General features: G+C 36.7%; 1 protein-coding gene across 1 annotated transcript in view; it reads left to right on the top strand.

Annotated features, from left to right (window-relative positions):
* LOC150099521 (small COPII coat GTPase SAR1B-like) overlaps positions 1-18,967 on the top strand; it is a 124,878-nt gene that overhangs the window by 34,783 nt on the left and 71,128 nt on the right. The window lies entirely within an intron of this gene.

The following is an 18,967-nucleotide window of genomic DNA, read 5'->3' on the forward strand; positions in this document are numbered from 1 at the left end:
TACCGCGTGGTATAAGTACCACGTTATACGAGTGTAACCTGTATATATGTATATATATTATTTTAGAAAAACCCGGGTTTTCAAAATTATTTTTCCTACCTTGTGTCAAACACTCCCCCACGTCCCCCCCTTTTTTTTAACAGCATAACTGCAGAAATATGGAGAATGAAGTCATCCTAGGATCTAAACCAGGTATGTACAAAATTTTCTTCCTCAATTATTCTGCTATATTTTCCTTTAAAATACACTTATAATGCCCTAAAAGTTTCTTGAGAAAAAAAGCCAATGTATTTAAAGTAAGGAACACTTCTAAACATAAACAGGCTATAATAGCCGTAAAAATAATAGATTTTAAGAGTAACATGGGAATTTTCCCAGAAATAATACCTATACAAGAATATAATTTCTGGCAAATCTTCACATGCAAACTTTTTGTTTGCTTACACTTGGGTAAAGGATTAATAAAGAATATAATTTCTTGGCAAGTGTAATTTGTAACCAAGTTTAAAAAATTTCTACCGAGTAATTTATACTTTATCTGCTTCACAATAATCCAAGTTCAAAGTTACAATTTGTTTTTTTTTTAATTATTTTTTCTTATTTTAATAAACTGTAAATTTTACTTCACATTGCTCTTTCGTATTTTGGTTATGATAGTTTTATATGTACCCTTTCCTGATCGAAGTATTATTATTGGCCTTTCTCTAGAGTCTTGAGATATTACATGATCCTCACTAACATATACAACATTAAGTGGTGGAGATGGAGAATTGTAGAGTGCCCTCCACAATTAGTCCTTGGAGGTGTCACATAATAATAATAATAATGCCTTATCATAGTGTTCTTTAAATTAATTCATGGCTGTCTCTAAGCAAAAAAAAAAAAAACAAGTACTTTACATAAATGAGAGTTGTAAATAAAATAATTTAAATTAAAAAAAAAAAAGTTGACAGACAGAAATGATGCATTAAATACAGAATGGATTTTTCACATAAGTTCACTGATTTATTGAAATAGTTTAATACATAACCTCCTCTCCAAGTCTAGTAGCCTAAATAAGATTACTGGATAAAGTAACTGGGGTGCTTAAGGATCAAAGCTGTATAACTGAGAGGAGACCTCCATATAGCCTTTAAAGGAATGCGGAGACCGACCAGGGCTTCTGACCTAATGTCCAATCCTCACCTTCTCGTGATGCACCCTGTTGGGTATCTACCTGGATACTGAACGAACGAGGATGGGCTGGCAATTTGGGATTTAGCCGACCAAATTGTATTCTTATTGGCTTAAACCAATATACAAAATGATGGTACAAATGACAAAATTTCATGCTGAATGAGGCGTCGCTCGGTTAAACAAGGCCCCATTGTTTTCGCCAGGGAACCAGGGCGAACAGCAAAAAGTCAGCTACTGGAACAAATCTGAAAGCACACCCCAACTCAACATCACCAGAGTTAAAGATCGGTACTATCAACATAAGAAGCCTGAATGGCAAAGAAATGGAGCTAGCTAAGGAATTGGATAAGTACCAGATCGACATAATAGGGGTGACTGAAACAAAAAAGACAAAAACTGATGAGATCTTTCTGAGCATTAAATACAAAATGTTATATTCAGGCAATGACAATCAAGGAAAAGAAGGAGTAGCCATTGTATTCAACACAAAATACGAGGCTCATCTTCTTGAATGGTAGGCAGTGTCAAGTAGAGTGATGTGGACAAATATCAGAATGGGGAACTGGACAATGAGACTTATTTGTGCATATGGTCCTACAGAAGGCTCTACTAAGGTAGAAGTGGGGGAATTTTTTGAAGCTCTAGAGAAAGCTACTGACACAATGAAAAAGGAAACGTTGGTGTTTGTTGGGAATCTAAATAGCAGAGTAGGAAGTGATTGTGAGATATACAAAAATGTTTTGGGAAAATTTGGAGAAAAGAGAGCAAAGCTAATAATAATGACAAATATCTGTTTGATTTCTGCTCAGCACATAGATTGGTTATTACTAATACCATGTTCCAACATAAAAATGTGCACAAATTCACATGGAGAGAAGAGGCAAGGAATAAGAAAAGTCTCATTGACAATGTTATTGTTGATAGTGATGTTTTCTCCCTGGCGCAGGACACCAGAGTGTACAGAGAATTTGAAATTGGAAGTGATTACTATTTAGTCTTGAGCAGGATAAAATTGAATTTCATATTGAAAAGAATAGCATGCAAGAAAGTTTTAAATCAAATAAAAGTTGAGCAGCTCTCAGATGTGAACTGTAGACTAAAATACACAAAGATTATTGAAGAAAAAATGAAAGAGTTTGAAAACAGGAACCAAACTTTAGAGACTCAGTGGAAAGCCTTGGAAAAAACCTCTATCGATTCAGCCAGAGAGGCATAGGATAGAAAAATTAGAACTCCATGGTGGACACAGGAAGTTAAAGAGGCAATGAAGGAAAAGAAGAAAGCAAATCAAAAGTTCCTGGCAAACAAGCCAGCTTGTGCTCTTAGAGAATACAGAGACAAATGTAAGAAAGATAAACATTGTGTAAAACTAGCTAAACAAAAGTCATGGGAGGACTTTGGCAAGAACATAGAAAATAAATATCAAGAAGGTGGTAAGATATTCATGAGGTTGTTGAAGAAGCTTAGAAATGGAGGACAGAGTGCTGTTAAAGGAGTTAGAGATGATAAAGGTGACATGAAAACAGGAGAAAAAGATATCCTTGAAGTATGGAGTAATTACTTCGAAAAATTGCTAATAAGCAGTGACAGCACAGTGATAAAAAAACACTCAACAGGCATACAGTCAGGAATACATATCCGTACTTGAAGTAGAAGAAGCCATCAAAGGGCCGAAATGTGGAAAGGCAGCAGGAGTAGATAATATTCGACCAGAAATGCTGAAGTATGGTGCTATAAAAATCTTGCAGTGGTGCACTGCATAGTTCAGAAGGCCTGGACAGAGGGACGAATTCCCGATGATTGGAATAGAGCTCTAATAGTACCCATTTATAAAAAGGGAAATAAAACTGAATGTGAGAATTACAGAGGTATTTCCCCACTGAGTGTTCCAGGCAAGATTTATGCCAGTGTACTTGAGAAATGGTTGAGAAGAAATGGTGAAGAACAAGCTGGATTCAGGCCAAATAGAGGCGTCAAGATCAGATCTTCACTTTAAGACAATTAGTTGATATGCATTGGAATATAACAAAGATCTGTATTTCAGTTTTGTTGATCTGGAAAAGGCATATGACAAGATGCCACCAGAGAAGCTATTCAATACACTACAGTTATATGGTGTCAATGGGGCATTATATCAAGCAATACTTAGTCTTTATTTGAGTTGCAAGTCAGCAGTTAGAATTGAAGGAAGTACAGAAAAATGGTTTAATGTTAAATCTGGTGTGAGACAAGGATGTACATTATCCCATCTGTTATTCATTATCTATATGGATCACATTATGAAAGAAAGTGGTATTAAACATGATATCAGAATTGGAGATGTTGATGTCAGCTCTTTGCTTTATGCGGATGATGCTATACTTCTAAATAAATCCACTACAAGTTTGCAAGATTCCCTGACTAAATTGAATAACTGTTGTAATAGATATGGTATGAAGGTCAGCATTAAAAAGACAAAGACAATGAAAATAGGTAGAATCGTTAAAAATGTCAACTGTGTTTTGAATGGGGAAACTGTGGAACAAGTGAAACATTTCAGCTACTTAGGCATGATTTTTAGTGAAGATGGTAAATTAAATATGGAAATAGACAACAGAATCAGCAAAGCTGGTATGGTGTGAAGTCAATTGAATAAATTCATATGGAATAAGAGAGAAATTAGTCTGTACACTAAATTAACTGTATAGAAGACTGTTCAAACCAGTTTTAACGTATAGATCTGAGAGCTGGGTCAGAAGTAAAACACTTGACCAAAGAATAGAGACCACAGATATGAGAGTCCTGAGAAAGATTATAGGCGTGAACAGATGGCATCAATAGCAATATCATATTAAAAACGTGGATATTAGGAAAGAACTTGACATTGTCAGCATCCAGAAATGCGTTAACAGAGCTAATCTCAGGTTCAATGGTCACTTGAACAGAATGGGCGAGGAACGATTAGCAAAACAAGTGTTCTCTGCCAGGTTGGCAGGAAAAATGACCCAGAGGAAGACCAAAATATAGGTGGATTGATACGGCACAAAGTGCCTTAGACAATAGAAATATAAGATCTGATAATGATGTTGGAGTCTTGACAAGTAACAGACTGATTTTGAGGAAAATTGTAGATAGGAAGTTAGTAATGAGGTAAATTTTTCATGAAGTACTATCATATCATAGAAAAATGGTTAGAAGAAAAAGCTATGAAATTCCAAGAAGCATATCAACAAGACAACCTAAAAGCCTTACATGATGCTATAAGAGAAATTACAAAGGAATTCTCAGCAAAAGCAGTAACAATGATAATCAACAAGTTGACTGAAACTGGGAATATTGAATATATAAGAAAAATCTGGTCAAACTATTTTAAGACTATCTTCCACCAAGGAAACAAAACTACAATGCCAACAATAGAAGAAAATAATGATCACTCAAAAATTTTACAAGAAGAAGTTAGATATGCAATAAAACAGATGAAAAACAATAAAGCACCAGGCATTGATACTATCCCTACTGAACTGTGGTCATATGGAGGCTGCATATCAATAGAATATTTAACAACCCTATTCAATAAAATACTACAAACAGGAGAGATCCCAGATGAGTGAGAACTGCAAAGATCATCCCAATATACAAAAGAGACTGCAGAAATTACAGATCAATCAGTTTACTCTCTCACACACCTATAAAATATTCATAAGAATTATACAAAATAGATTAAAAAACACCTGTAAAAATGATAGGCATAGAACAAGCTGGTTTCCAAGGAAACTATTCAACAATAGACCAAATTTTCACATTGCACCAACTAGCAGAGCTCAGCTGGGAAGACCATAAAGACCTATATTGTTGTTTTGTGGACTTTAAACAAGGTTTTGATAACATCAACAGAGAAATCCTTCTTAAAATTCTACTGGATAAAGCAATAGACAAATATATAATACAGTTTCTGATAAAATATTACTCTAAGACAAATGCAATAATTAAAAAGGACACACTCACAACAGAACCCATAGAGATCCAAGAAGGAGTAATGCAAGGATGCCCATTATCCCCATGCCTATTCAACATATATCTAGAAGAAGTTGTAAAGAAGGTAGTAGACAGTGAGCCTGGAATCAATGTCAATGGTTTAAACATAAATAATAGCAAATATGCAGATGATCTCGTCCTTCTTGCAAGAACCCCAAATGAACTACAAAAGTTGATCAACAAGCTAAACGAAACCTGTAAAACATATGACAATAAATATACAAAAGTGATGAAAATAGGGAGGAACAGAACTACCATCCCAGCCACCCTAAACGGAGAACAAGTAGACAACTTCATATACCTTGGATCAAAACTAACAGAAACATTAGATGAACTCAAAACAATCAAACCCAGAATAGCGACAGGATGGACCACCATGGGAAAATTACAGAAAATCTGGAAAATAAACAAGATATCTAAGCAAGCCAAAATCAAATTATATGAATCAATAATTATACCAACAGTCATCTATGGAGCAGAAGCGTGGACAGTTAAAAAAAGAGAGGAGAAAAAACTGCTGGCATTTGAAATGTAATGCTTAAGAAAAATAAATAGAACAAGTTGGATAGAAAAGAAAACAAACATCACAAGAACTATTGTATTAAAAGACAATAATAGAAAAAATTAGAAAACAACAACTGAGATGGTTTGGACACACTGTATGCATGGATGCAGACAAACTTCCTAACGTCCTAATCAATGCTTTTCCAACTGAAAAATGAAGACCCGGAAGACCAAGAATTACCTGGCTGAAATTAGTAAAGAACATCTCGGGATGCAGAACCTACTTACTGGAGGCATGAAATGGCATGGCATGAAAACACCATGTTTGACCTCCATAATTGGGTTCCAAAATATTCTGATCCTTAGCATATCAACAGCAATTAATGTGCTATAGTTTTACATTTCAAGGATTGTCATAAAAATAATGCTTTAGCATTTTCATCTCTGTCACAGAATTATAATCAGAAACATAACCTGAATATGCCAGTGTCATCTTGCCATATAGATGATCACAGTTGTAATTTTTATGTTGTTTATGGTGGATTTTAACTGATCTACCTAGAAGGTGGAGCTGCAGACCCCAGGATGTGCAAGAGGAAGAAGTAGAGCTTTAAGCGAATGGATGAAGGTAATTAGCAGAATGAGTGGTTCAAAAGTGACATAGAAATTATATTTGTGGAGAACTTTAGCTATTATTTCTGATGTGCCCTTTAATATAAGGAATGGAATAGTTTGCTATGATATTGTGTGTTTTCTCATGGGATTGAGGAGTGCATGAAGTATTTTATTTATTTCAGAAGGGTTGTAGCCATTGGTTAAAAAAAAGTGTTGTGAAAGTACTTGGGCTCTGTTTTCAAGGACTGTGTTAGTTGAACAAATAGCCTTGGCTCTGTGTGCATACTTTGAGGATGCCAAACTATTATAATGGGTGGTGTGATTACTTATGTAAATAACTTCCCATATGTGGGGTTTTCTATGAGTGGAAGAGGGTAATGAACTATTAAGCAGTCATGTCACTTGTGTTTCTAGAAAGGGAAGGCAGTTGTTACTTTTTCTGTCTAAGTGTATTTCTCTACATTCAACATTTTGAAAATTACATAACTCAACACAGGTACAAATAAACCAGCAATTTAGCTATGCTGTATGGATGATGTGTCTACTATTTGGCCTCATGGACTAGACAAATTAGACAAATTTTTTAGGCATCTAAACAGTTGACATCCAAAAATATACTTCACAATAGAAAAAGAATGTAACAGTTGTCCATTTTCTAGAGACATGCTAATGGCATAACTACCTAATAGTCCATTATCCTTTTCCATTTATAGAAAACCCACACATAGAGGAAAGTATTTGCATAAGTAATATTATTATTATTATTACCACGGGCTACTCCAGGAGTCCTTAGACTCATCGAGGGAGGCCCTAAACATCATGTTCACACAGCTGTTCAACATTCTCACAGTATCTATCATACCTTGCCTTGAACTCGCTCACTGTCATAGCACCCACAACAGACTCTGGCAGCTTATTCCACTCATTTACCACTCTAAAAGTAAAGAACCCAGCTCTAACACCCCTGCTAACCACGCTCTTGCCCAGCTTCCATGGGTGTCCCCTAGTTCTCCCACCACCAGTCCTGATCTCAAAAATATCATCTGAATTAATCCTATAGAATCCTTTTAGCAATTTGAATGTCTCAATCATATCTCCCCTTTTTCGCCTATCAACTAGTTTCTGCAACCCACAAATCTTCAACCTGTTCTCATATGGTGCATTCCATAGACCTGCTATCATCTTAGTCACTCGCCTCTGGATCCTCTCAACCTCCTCCCCATCAAGAAGGAACCGAGGTGACCAAATCTGGGCACAGTAGTCGAGATGAGGTCTTATCAGGGCTCGGTACAGAGGTACAATAACTTGTTTTTCTCTGCTCGTCAAGGTATTTTTCAACAACCAAGTGAGTTGATGAGCTGATTTAGCTACTTTCGCAATGTGCCCCCTAAACTTCATCTCCCTATCCCCCAACACTCCCAAGTCCCTGGCCTCATCAATCTCTTGGAGTACAGTTCCACCAATGTGGTATACTGCTGTTAATCTTTTCACTCCGAAATGCATAACCTTACATTTTGTCACATTAAATTGACATCCATTCTCCTTAGTCCAGAACTCCAATCTATCTAAGTCATCTTGCAAGACTTTGACATCTTCTGCATTCACTATCGCCCTACCCAACTTTGCATCATCAGCGAACAAATGAACTGTCCCACTTAGACCATTCCCTATATCGTTAATGAACAGATTAAACAGCAGTGGTCCAAGAACAGAACCCTGTGGCACACCACTAGTCACAGGCCGTTTTTTGGACTCTACTCCTGAATAAACTACTCTTTGATATCTCTCCATCAACCACCCAGCTATCCATCTCACCAACCCTATATCCATTCCCATATGTTGTAGTTTACGGATTAGAATTCCATGTGGTATCCTGTCAAACGCCTTTGCCAGGTCCAGCAGTATCACTGTAAACCCATTTCCCTTATCCAGTTCAGCCGTCACCCTGTTATAAAACTTGAGCAAGTTACTGAGGCATGATCTACCCTTCACAAAGCCATGCTGTCCTCTGTACAGTATCTCATTTTCATGAATCCATTCCTGTATTTTTCCCTTGACTACTTTTTCCAAGACCTTGACAACGACTCCTGATATGCTGATCGGTCGGTAATTTGCAACCATAGTCTTGGATCCTCCTTTATGCAGTGGAACTATTTTCCCCTCTTTCCACGCCTTTGGGACTAAGCCAGACCTGAGACTCAGATTAAACAACATGGTCAAGGGCACTGATAATTCATTAGCCGCTTCATGCAAGACCCGTGCCGGTATACCATCCAATCCCACAGATGTATTCACATTAAGGTTCTGTAATAGACTATTCACCTCCACTTCATTCATCACAATTCCCATATAAACTAATGGTTCCTTCATTTTTTCAACGTCACCACCTGGATGATATACTTTTGCAAAGTGCGCGCTCAGTAACTCCACTATATCGACTGGTTCAGTGAACTCTTTACCATCGTCATTCCTTAAAATCATTTTGCCATGTACAGTTTTTTTCTTGCTTGCAGCATATTGAAAGAACTGTTTGGGATTCTCTTTTGCTTGCATAGCTAGTTTCCTTTCATAATCGGCTTTTGCTGTTTTTACCACACTCGTTACCTTTCTAGCCTGTACTTTATACCGTTCGTGTGCCTGCAGGTCACCCCTTTCTTTAAATTCCCTCCATAGTTGTTTCTTTTTTTGCAGCTCAAGCTTAATGGTGTTATTCATCCATTTATCCCCTCCTTGTTTCACTATTCGGACCTTAGGTATACAATCAGCCATAACCTCTTGTAAATGCTCTTTGATCACTTCCCATGCTCTATCGACGTCCAGCCCTTGCAGTTGTACATGCCATGGCACTGATCCAAGCAATCTCCTAAGCTTGTCATACTTGCCAGCACGGTAATTCCATATATACCCTGTCTTAATCACAAATTTCACACCTTTAGCCACCTCCCAGGTCAAGACCTTATGATCACTCTCACCAATAGGTGGCAACATGGTCATATTCATTACAGTCAAATTCTCAGATACTATTACCAGGTCAAGCACTCTCACACCCCTAGTATTTTCAATTACATGCTGTTTCAGATAGTTATCCCTTAATAATTGAATAAAATCTATTTCCTTCCTCACATGTGTCCTCTCCTCCTTCCAATCAATGTTACCATAGTTGAAATCCCCCATAATAATTACCCTCCTTCCACTCATTTCATCAATTTGTTTATGCATACCATCTCCACCATCTATTCCATCACCTGGTCTATAGCAGCACCCAACTGTATATTTTATTCTGCCAGTCTCAATCTCACACCAAATAGCCTCAAATGAGCTCCTTTCACTATCCTGCAATACTTCAATTCTCCTTGGCTGCAGTTCATCAGCTATCATCAATAACACCCCTCCCCCAATTTTATTCTCTCTGTCCCTCCTAAACATACTATAACCTACACATTCTATCCCACTAACTATATCATCTTCCGTCAGCCATGTTTCACTAATGCCAATAACCTGTGGCCAGGAAGAGCCAATCAAGGCCAAAAATTCTTCCTTCTTGTTCCTAATACTCCTGGCATTAGTATACATGAATTGCAGTGTTCCCTTTGTCCCACCCCTATCTTGATGCGTTATTCTAAATATCCCATTCCCATTTTTTGTCCTTATTGCTGGCTCAGGTACATTATATACATTTTTACACTCAACTGTCTCACTGATGTCTGGATATCCACTTCCCCCCCCCCTCCTTGGTAGTTCTAGTTTCCCTGGTTCTGCACATCCATTTTCACTTCATTCAGCAACACTTTTTCCAGTCTCCGCACACCAAGTCCATTCAAATGCAGTCCATCCATCTTGTATAAGTCCTTTCGCCCATCAAACTCATTCCACACGTCCACAAATTCCACACCACACCGTCCGCATAACCTGCGCATAATATCATTTGCGATTATGGCCCTCCTCCTAAACTCCTCTCTGTCATACCGCGGTAACAGACTCACCATTCTAACTCTGTCACTCTTTTCTTTCGCTACCTTTAACAATACTTTCAAGTCCTCTCTCATAAAAAATTTATCACCTTTCAATTCATTCGTACCAGCCACAATTGTTATTTCTTTCACCCTCTGTTTTTGCACTCTAATGCTCTCGCTTACATCCTTAAATTTCGCACCCGGCAAGTACGATTTAGTTACACTCCCATCTATTACTCCTCTTAATAACGAGTCACCATACAATACTCTCTCCTTCATTTCGGAAACTCGCCCACGCTGTTTATTTCCGTTAGCCGAATCACTCTGGAAAGAGTTTTGCAGGTGCTCTAATTGCCGCTGCGCATCTTGTATCACTGCGCGTAGCCTAGCAATCTCACTTCCTACAAATAATTCCTCATTTTTTTTATCATTCAAACCATTTTCTCTTTCTGTATAATTGCTCTCACTCTTTCTTAGATCACCGCTCACATTGCCATCTTGTACACCGCAATTCCCTATCGAGCCACTATTTTCACTCGCATTCTGGCTTTCTTCAACCATAACTGTCTCACAACCTGACACATACTTCGACTCCTCACTTTGCATGCACTTTCTACACATTCTCCCACCACTATCACTTTCAACCCATACTCCAGACTCATTCGGGAATGCATACATTCCACACACATCACACCGGACAAACTCTCTCACACTACAGTTTTTGAACAATGGCGTCGTATTTTTGGACGCCATTATCTTACGTCGCATTGGCGCCATATTCAAATATATGAAACGTATCGTTAAAGATGTTGAGCAAAGACTAAATTAATTTACGGAATTTACACCAAAATCACACAGACACAACAAGCTACCAAATTTAGACAATATTACGTTATGATTTTTAACATTTATTCTAATTTCCATTCAAAATTGTACTTAGCTTTCGGGAGCTCCCTGAAAATACGACCGTTCCCCTGGCACTCTTGTTCTCAAACACTTATGCACAGAGCCAGGGCTATTTGTTCAAATGATACAATTCCTGAAAACAATCTTTTTATCTCTAACAGAGATAAAAATACTGCATGCACACTCTATCCCTTGTACAATCAACACAAAATCACAGCGAAATTGTTCTCATCCCTTACATTCAGGGTAAATCAGAAAAGATAGCCAGAGTTCTCCATAAATATAATCTCCATAGCATTTTCAACCCATTCATTCAGTTAGCTGCTTTCATTTATTTCCTAAGGATCGTCTTCATCCTCTTGCACATTTTTGTTTGAATAAAGTGCCTTGTGTCTGTTAGTTTGTCCTGCTTTGGACAGACTGGTAGAATAGTTAACATCTGCCATGAGGGGAAATACACACACACAGGAGGTTGCAGAGCATATGAAACTCTCTTTCAGTAACTCGAGGTTATAGTCATTGTAAAACACTTCGTGAGAAAGGCAAGTCTACTGAATTTGCAGTTGAAATATAAAGAAATGTTGAGCAACCACTTTATAAATGGCCTAGTGAGAAACAAAGAAATTATGAATGCTAGTTCATTGGACCAAACCCATCTGTTTCTGTCTTTTCCAACATCAGGAACTAATAGTATGATAGAGCAGCCATTGGTTAGACAAACTATCCTTATCTGACAGCATCAAGAGTTTTAAAGTAAGTTTTTGGTGTACCACTCAAAATGTAGAACAGAATTCCAAGGTTGAGTCAATTTGGGATTTATAAAAGGATTTCTATCTGGATAGTTGTAAAAGAATACTAGTGTAAAAAATTAAGTTTTTTTAAAAGCCAAGGAAGCTATTGATTTGATGTAATTGTTCCAGGGGATGCTAGAGATAAATATATAGAACTTCTATGAGAGGGAAGTCTGTTAGTGTCTGGCATTCTGGATATTATCCTAGGTAAGAGAAGGTGAAATTAATTTTTTGTAAGAAAGAAGTAGGACTGTTTAGTAGTGTGAAGTAACTGGGTTGTCCTTACCTCATTGAAGAATAGTATGGAGAGCTATCTTTAAAGTACTGTTTGTAGAAGATAAGTTTGTTTTAAAAGAATTTTTGACACATGGTATTTATTATTTTCCTGCTCTGTTTCTCTTCCATATTTGAAAAGCTTTGTTATATATTTATCTCTTTTGCCACCCTTGATCTTTGCATTTATTTATTATCTCTGTTTAGAATTGTAATTTTCAGTTTTCTTTTCACAAGCATTTGTTGTACAGACTTGCACTAAAATTTTGTGATGCATTCTGTACAATGGCTCATAACAGTTTTTGTCTTTGGACACCATGAAAGGCATCTCTCTCTAATTATGATATTCTTTTGAAAGTAATTCATATCCATGAGAATGCATTTTCTTCCTTGCCTCCCATTTGACTAACGTTTGCAATTTCTATTCTCTCCTTCATAATCAGAAAGTTCAACTTTTCTGTTAGGCTTAGTATTTTTCCAATTAATCCATTTTGACTCTGCTATTGCTTTTAATGTGATGTTCTATATGCTGACAACAATTTATTGGTAGGGTATGCAGTCATTGTAAATTTTCTTGTTAATCTTTTCTGTATAGAGAGCCTCTATAGCTTAGTTGGTTTCGACCATGCCCTTTGGTTGGAAAGACCTAAGTTTGAATACCGTCTAGAACGCTAAGAACCTTTATCAGGGATTTTCAACTGAAAGTGAGTTTAGGTAGTCTCGTACGGAGGTAGAAGGTTTTTCTCCTGGAAACTTGGGTTTTTCCTCCCTCAGAACAGGCAAACTGTCTGATTCTACATTTAAATCAGCAACTACAAAATTAATTAAATTAAATAATTGTAATAATAAATCATCATCATCATCCTGACAAGGATTTAGGCCCAGTGGCCTGTTCCGGTCTCTTTCCATCTTTTCCTTGATCGTCCCTGACTTCTATATCCTCAAATGGTATATATGAGTACTGAAAGAAGTGGATTGAACATATCGAAAGAATGGACAGTTCAAGTCTATCCCAAAAAAAAAAAAAAATACTCCGATACTACCCAGTTGGTTTAATATTAAATAAGAAAAGCATGTTTGACTGTGCTCAGAAGGCATGGTGAAAATATTTGAATGCTTGATTGATATTTTATGTCCTTATGCAAATTACTTTCTTTATCTTGTTATTTTTATCCTTGATTTTTTTTTAAACATCTTTTTTTAATAAACCATTAAAGTTTATTATTATTAAGTCTGCATAAGCATATCAGTCAGATCTTTGGAATTAGCATAAAACAGCAAAGAAACTGGATAAGTGGAAGCATGCTGGAATACTAAAGTTAAACCACCTTTGTTAAAATCAAGGCAGAATTGCATTCAGTGAAGTCATTAAACTAGTCAAGCTTTGCTTTGAGAACAAATAGCAGCCATAAAATTAATAAAAATATTTTAGAATTGCAAAATTGAACTTGATTCCCTTAATATTTGACTATGGACCACTTTATCAACGGTATATGATTTTTCAGCACAAAAAGTATTTGATCAAATTGAAACTAATTTCATGAAAAAGTGTTTTTTTTTGTTTTTTTTTATATAGTCAGAAGATAAGAACAAACTCTTCTCTAACAAACAGAAAATATTGTAATAATTTTATCCTCAGCATCTCATTACTGAGCCTAGGCCTTTAAGGGTTTCAACTTTGCTATAGCAATCAAAGAAATCCTTGCTGTCAGAATTATAGAAATAGAGGCATATGAGAATTTGAATATGAGCATTACCTAAGTTGCTAATAAATTCATCTTGATGTAGCACATATGTTAACAACAGGTAAACCTCCTGATTATTATGGCAATCACTTAATGCTCTCTGTATTCTTCAGCGGTAAGATTACTCTTGAGTAATCTTACTGCTGAAGAATGCAGAGAGCATTAAGTGATTGCAATAATCATCTTTACTAGAACTATTAAATACTTAGAATACAATAGAAAGATTTTAACTTAAGACATCATATCACATCAAGTAACTGATAGAAATGCTTTTAATTCCTAAAAGAGCACCATCTCCAAATTATTAAGAGAATTGTAAAAACTTGGCCTAACACAAAACTTATACCCACATCATCCACCCCCCGGTTATAATATGGCCCTCCAAAAAATACATAAAAATATACACCTGTTAGAGACTTACTTTGGTTTGTGGAGTCCTGTCTGTGCCATTTGTAAATTACTCTTTTGATTCTGAGTGATTTATTTCCTAATTTTAAAATAAAAGAAAATTGAAATACAAATCAACTTGCAAAGATTTTGAATCCCAGGATATCATATATAATAACCTAATCATTTAATTCATTAAGAGAGTGAGCCTTGAGCAGAAGCTTCTACAGTATTAGTAACATTCTTCTTTTTCTCCCTGTTGAGGTGCCTGTTCAAGGCAGATTGGACATCCCAATGTTGATATTGGTCCTTTTCATTCTAACACTTTTTCTTTACTTTTCTTCTGTATTCTTCACTCTATTTCTCCTGAGTTTATTTTTTTGCTATCCTTTCTTCTAGATGACCATCACTGGGATTCAATGCATGGCTGCTATATCTGCCATGCAGTATGGCTGTGGACATTTGGAAAGGGGGGATTGGCCTTTTCTTCAGCAAGATGGGTATTCCTTGATGACTTGGCTAGGATCAATTGGCTAGTGGGCTTGCCTGCAAGGGTCAACAGTGTTGCAGTAAGTCTTTCGCCCATGGTCTGTGGTGAGGATATAAGGCTTGTTGTGGTACTGGAGTGGAATGCTGCAGCTATAGTGTCTACAGTAGATGATGTACTGAATATTTTTTCCATAGGAAGAGATGGACGCTGGCTATCCATACTTTCCAAAATCATTTGACAAATATAAACCTGATAAGGGTAATCCCTCAACTTCCCAAAAATCAGACAAGTCTACAAAACCAAAACAATAGGATAATTTTTACAATGGAACTGTCATAGGTTTTATTATTATTATTACATAACACCTCCAGGGAGTCCAAAGAGTCATCAAGGGAGGGCACCTACACTACAACTCTCCATCTCCACCAACCACAACTACCTTCATCTACACCAATGCCATCTACCACCGACCACCAACACTAGTATTTTCACAGACAATTGCAAACATGAATGCCCATCCCTGGATTCGAACCCGCAGCCTTTTGACTGGAGCCATAGAGCCACACACACACTGATGGGTGGGGAGCTCTGATGCTAAACAAAAAAAAAAAACCCTTGAGCATGAATTCTTCATCCTTAAATGTTTCAGGGATCCTAACAAGGTCCCAACCAAGTACTGATACTGTAGATACATGATTTGATAACAGAAGTATAATAAATTTAGTTTAATCCTTTATCCAAGTGTAAGCAAACAGTGCAAAATAAACTTCCAACATCTTTCTCTAAATCTTGAGTAATTTAATAAAAAGGTGGTACACCTGTTGACAACTCGTATAGGTAAATATGACCTCTCCTATTGCTTCTGCCTTAGTATCACCACTTCTGGGTTTGCCTCCCACTGACGAGATCTCAAAGGTCAAAACCAGTATGGGTAGTGGCCCTTCCCTTAATGCATAGCAGTATACATGTCTGCAAGGAGATGTGCTTTGCATTTTGGGAGATACTGAGACAAGGAGTGATGAGAGCTTGATCCACCTTTGCAGCAAGTTGCCAAAGTGGTGCATCACCTTAACTCAGTCCTGAAGATATTATCAGGCGCAAACTTTGTTTACTTACACTTGGATAAAGGATTAAGCTAAATTTATTATAGTCTAACCAAGTGCAAAATAAACTTCTGATAACAGAAGTAAGAAACAAAAGACATGATACCAGTATCAATGTACCAGTGTTTCTGATTATCTGTGCAACAGGTGAAATCCAATAGGGAAAATGGCATCTTTCTTTATTCAGAAGAGCTTAAAACGATTGGCAGGATCTCCCAAAACAAAGTATGTTTCTAGTGATATTACTTATGGGAACATCATGTCACCAACATTCTGAAAAAAAAAAAAAAAAAAAAGTTCTGGGAATACATCGATAGATGGAATACCAATCACAGTAACACCTCATAAAATGCTCAATTTTTGTAAAGGAATATCAGAATGGGATCTCCTTGATGTTCTAGATGAAAAGATATATTCAGAGTTTAAAGGTCAGGGAGTAGGTATGAGGTGCATCGTGATATGTAGGGATGGTCACCTGGTTCCAACCAGGAACATCATCTTTACTTTTGATATCATTCCTCCAACATCTGTAAAAGCAGGGTATCTCAACTGTCATGTTAGATTGTACATCCTTAATCTGCTAATGTCAGAAATATGGAATGTGGAAACTGCCTGTCATGGCTCTACCAACTGTGCCTGATGTGGTAATAATGAGCATGATAATAAATTTTGTTCTGCAAAGAAAGCTAAATGTGTCAACTGTCAGGGAGATCTTCCAGCTTACTCCCATGCATATCAGAAGTGGAAAGATGAAAAATAATAAATACAAAAGATTAAAGCAGAATAAACAATATCAGGATACAAAAAAGGAAGTTAACCATCACCACACCTGTCCTGAGATTCTCTTAGGCTGAGAAAGTGGAAGTTAAAAAAATGTAAACAGCATCTCAAACTTGTATGTCTATTTCACCATCAGATAATTTCATCAGACTGAACTTCATGATCATGCGTGCTTCTTTGTTGAGGCACATCAGTTGCATGATCTATAGTCTCACTCCAGAAACAATTCTCAAAATACTTCAATTTGATGAGAGCCCACATGTCAAAAATTATGACTAGGATATCACTTAAAGATAAATCACGAGACATTTCCACAGGAGAGGGAAAAAAAAAAAATGGATATTTCAGTATCCACTGAAAGTAAGTTAAATTTACCAACTGATCCTGACACATTAGATGATGTACTGAATATTTTTTCCATAGGAAGAGATGGACACTGGCCATCCATACTTTCCAAAATCATTTGACAAATATAAACCTGATAAGGGTAATCCCTCAACTTCCCAAAAATCAGACAAGTCTACAAAACCAAAACAATAGGATAATTTTTACAATGGAACTGTCATGGGTTATATTATCATCATCATCCAATTCCTGATATGTACCTTCAAGGGGTGTACAGGATATGATAGTACTACTTGAAAAATTTACATCATTACTAACTTCCTATCTACAATTTTCCTCCAAATCAGTCTGTTAAAAGTTCAAAGTAATTACTCCATACTTCAAGGATATCTTTTTCTCCCATTTTCATGTCACCGTTATCATCTCTAACTCCTTTTACAGCACTCTTTCCTCCATTCCTAAGCTTCTTCAACAACCTCCAGAATATTTTGCCACCTTCTTGATATTTATTTTCTATGTTCTTGCCAAAGTCTTGCCATGACTTTTGTTTAGCAAGTTTTACACAATGTTTAGCTTTCTTACATTTGTCTCTGTGTTCTCTAAGAGCACAAGCTCACTTATTTGCCAGGAACTTTTGATATGCTTTCTTCTTTTCCTTCACTTTAACTTCCAGTGTCCACCATGGAGTTGTGATTTTTCTATCCTTGCAGACAACCTCACCATATGCCTCTGGCTGAATCGATCAAGGTTTTCTTCAAGGCTTTCCACTGATTCTCTAAAGTTTGGTTCCTGTTCTCAAACTCTTTTATTTTTTCTTCAATAATCTTTGTGTATTTTAATCTACAGTTCACATCTGAGAGCTGCTCACCTTTTATTCTCTTTAAAACTTTCTTACATGTTATTCTTTTCAATATGAAATTCAATTTTATCCTGCTCAAGGCTAAATAGCGATCACTTCCAATTTCAAATTCTCTGTACACTCTGGTGTCCTGCACCAGGGAGAAAACATCACTATCAACAATAACATAGTCAATGAGACTTTTCTTATTCCTTGCCTCTTCTCTCCATGTGAATTTGTGCACATTTTTATGTTGGAACATGGTCTTAGTAATAACCAGTCCATGTCCTGAGCAGAAATCCAACAGATATTTGCCATTATTATTAGCTTTGCTCTTTTCTCCAAATTTTCTCAAAATATTTTTGTATATCTCACAATCACTTCCTACTCTGCTATTTATATTCCCAACAAGGACCAACTTTTCCTTTTTCATTGTGTCAGTAGCTTTCTCTAGAGCTTCAAAACATTTTCCCACTTCTACCTTAGTAGAACCTTCTGTGGGACCATAGGCACAAATAAGTCTCATTGTCCAGTTTCCCATTCTGATATTAGCCCACATCACTCTACTTGAATACTATAGGTACTTCTTCTTTTCCTTGATTGTCATTGCCTGAATATAACATTTTGTATTTATTGCTCAGAAAGATCTCACCAGTTTTTGTCTTTTTTTGTTTCAGTCATCCCTATTATGTCGATCTGGTACTTATCTAATTCCTCAGCCTGCTCCATTTCTTTGCCATTCAGGCTTTTTTTGTTGATAGTACTGATCTTTAACTCTGGTGATGTTGAGTTGGGGTGTGCTTTCAGATTTGTTCCAGTAGCTGACTTTTCGCTGTTCACCCTGGTTCCCTGGTGAAAACAATGGGGGCCTTGTTTAACTGGGCGATGCCCCAGCCGCCATGAAATTTTGTCATGTTGTACCATCATTTTGTATTTTGGTTTTATTATTATTATTATTATTACATAACACCTCCATGTGTTACCCATCTACTGCCGACCACTAGTATTTTCACAGACAATCGCAAACCTCCATGCCCGCGGCAGGAT

This window comes from Typopeltis vanoorti, chromosome 14 (genome assembly GCF_054136105.1).
Source record: "Typopeltis vanoorti isolate ZY-2024b chromosome 14, IOZ_Tvanoo_1.0, whole genome shotgun sequence".
Taxonomy (NCBI): domain Eukaryota; kingdom Metazoa; phylum Arthropoda; class Arachnida; order Uropygi; family Thelyphonidae; genus Typopeltis; species Typopeltis vanoorti.